This window comes from Tupaia chinensis, unplaced genomic scaffold, assembly GCF_000334495.1.
Source record: "Tupaia chinensis unplaced genomic scaffold, TupChi_1.0 Scaffold144238_1, whole genome shotgun sequence".
NCBI lineage: Eukaryota > Metazoa > Chordata > Mammalia > Scandentia > Tupaiidae > Tupaia > Tupaia belangeri.
Window position 1 is genome coordinate 12,238 of NW_006204096.1, and position 3,252 is coordinate 15,489.

Consider the following 3,252-nt stretch of genomic DNA (forward strand, 5'->3'; position numbering starts at 1 on the left):
GCAGGTTTCTATCTTAAAGATCTGGATCAAAAGAACTGAAAATTTTACACAAATTAACTCAATTTCCCGATCTGATAATATTTCTTTCCACGTAATTCTCCCTTTGAGAATACGAATGCATACCCTATGCCGTTCCACCATTATACATAAATATATATTTTCTTTTGGAGAGGTTTTTGCTATAGGGCGCATGCGCTCGCCAGAAAGACAGAGAGACAGAAAGATAGAAAGTGAGAAATTACCCCACAGGGGGCATGATTATGCCCAATCCCTTCTCCATTCTCCTCTCAGGACCTTGGGCATGGCATGCACACACACGCCCGGTGTAAGTTTAAGCCACCGGGTCCGGGACTTGAACCACGGTTGACTACATGGCAGTCCAGCGACATAGCCATTACGTCAACTATTGGTCCCCCACCATTATATTTTATAATCAAAAAACCTGTTTAACTTTTCATAGCATGCGGGAGTTTGGTTTTAGTCTCAAATGAGACTTGGACTTTGGAGGTGACGGTAGAACAGCGAAAGCTTAGATCGTTTGAACTGTTGGGATGAAATGATTGTTTTTTATATGTGGTAAGCACGTGAGTTTGGAGGGACCCAGGGGAAATGTCATTGTTTGGATGTGATTTGCCCTAAAGTCATGTTGAAATTTAATTGCCAATGCAATAGTGCTGGGAGGAGGCGTCTAAGGGGAGGCGTTTGGGTCATGAAGGCTCTTCCCTCACAAATAGATTACTATCACTCGAGATCGGGTTAGTTCTTGCAGGTCAGATCCTTTCTCGTGGGAGTGAGTTGTCATGAAGCACTGCCTGTCCTGTTCCGACCCCCTCCACACGCACCACTGCCCCTCCTGCTTCTCCATGTTCGGAAGCAGCGTGAGGCCCTCACCCGACGCGGCCACTCGAGCTTGGGCTTCCCAGCTCCCAGAACTGTGGGCTAAAGAAATTTCTCTTCCTTATAAACTACTCCGTCTCAAGTATTCTTGTAATAGCAACAGAAAATGAACTAGAAAAACATAAAAATCAATGAATACAAAGATCATGTCAGTAGAAAAAAGAGCAAAAATCACAAGACCATTTTGATAAACACAGAAAAGGCACTTGACAAAGCCCAACAACCCTTCATGATAAAAGCACTCTGCACACTAAGGAGAGAAGGGAACTTCCCATATCTAGTAAAGGGAATCTACGGAAAACCCAGAGCCAGCATCAGCAGCAGTGGGAAAGCTCGTGTCTGCCTGAGGTCAGGAGTCCAACAAGGACATCAGCTGCGACCACACCTGCTCAGCCTCACACGAGAGCGTCTAACCAGGGCAACAAGGAAGGGCGGGAAACGCACGCCGTCCACACTGCATGCGGTATAGGCGCTATACAGAAAACCTTAGGATTGCAAACGAAATACATTAGAGCTGCTAATAGCAGCAAGATGGCAAGATGTGAGATCAACATACGAAATCAATTGCATTTGAAGATACTAGAACTCGCGATCCAAAAAGTGAAATGAAGAAGATAACTCTACACCGGGGCTGGCAGGTGGCATGGTGGTTAAAGGTGCTGGACTCCCACATAGCTGAGTGTGGTTTGAGTCCCAGACCTGGCGACTTTCTCTGTCTCTTCTCTCTCTCTTTCTCTCACTCTGTCTCTCTCTGGTCAAATTTAAATAAATAAATAAACCTTAGGATTGCAAACGAAATACATTAGAGCTGCTAATAGCGACAAGATGGCAAGATGTGAGATCAACATACGACTGAAATGAAGAAGATAACTCTGCACCGGTGCTGGCAGGTGGCATGGTGGTTAAAGGTGCTGGACTCCCACATAGCTGAGTGTGGTTCGCGTCCCGGACCTGGTGGCTCTCTCTCTCTCTACTCTCTCTCTGTCTCTTCAAATTAAAACAAACAAACAAATAATTAAATGAAGTTAAATAAAATAATTCTTTAAAACAAAAACACATGTTAGAATAAGAATCCTCAGTAGAAAAAAAGCTTCATGGCCCAGCCCGTGGTATGGTGGTTAAGGAGACGTAGCTGACCATGGTTAGAGTCCCAGACCCGCAGCTTGAAAATCACACCAGGCATGATTGCCCCAAGAGGGGATTAGGATGTTGACCAAAAGAGCTGAGCTTAGGAGCTGAGATACTTGTAAACTCATGTTCACAATCTCCAAAGGTGGATCAACCAAGTGTCCGTCAACAAAAATGTGGTTGGGGGTAGGGGTCTGGGGGTTAAGGCAGCGGATCCTCTGTGGCCAACTGCATGGTTTGAGTCTGGACCCAGTAGCTTGAGAAACACACCAGTCGTGTGGGTGTGCATGCCCAAAATCCTAGAAGGAGGGGAAAATGAAGGAGAAGGGGTTATGGTGTCAGCGTTCCCTACGGGAGGTGCTTTCTCATTTCCCCTCTCTCCCACTCTCAGTCTCTGTTTCTCTCTCTCTCCAGAGAGTACATACACTCTCTGGAAATTTTTTTTAAAAGGAGAAAAAGGAAAATGTGGTATATATGCACAGTGGAATATTACTCAGTCTCCGAAGGAGGAAACCGTGACTTGTACTTGGAGGATGGCATTGTGCTGAGTGGAATAAACCAGTCACAAAGGACGGATACCGTCCGATTCCACCTACACCAGGTTCTAGAGTAGCCCAACTTACAGACAGGAAGTGGGACGTGGTTGCCTGGGGCTGGAGGCAGAGGAACGGGGAGAGCCTAAAAGGGCATATAGAGTTTCTTTTGCAAAAAGAAGAGTTTTGGAGATTGGGTGCATAACCAGGCAAATGTAGTCAGCGCTATCAAACTATACATTTAAGAGTAAATTTTGGGACCAGCAGGTGGCATGGTGGTTAAGGAGCTGGACATTCCCACACGGCAGACCACAGTTTGAGTCCCGAACCTGGTGGCTTGCTTTCTCACTTCCCCTCTCTCTCTCTGTGTCTCTCTCTGTCAAACAAATGAATGAATAAATAAAATAAAGTGAGTAATTCTTTAAAAAAATAGTAAATTTTATGATACATATTTTAAAATTACAATTAAGACATTTCTTAAAGAATCATTTTATAACTTTATTTTATTTTAATTTGACCAGAGTGAGAGAGAGAGAGAGAAAGCAAGCTGCCAGATCCGGGACTCAAACCACGGTTGGCCATGTGGGAGTCCAGCGTCCTTAACCACACACCACCTGTCAGCACCTAAAGCAATCTTTAAAACAATTTACGACTTTGAACTTAGGAAACGATTCTTAAATATAATGCCAAAAAC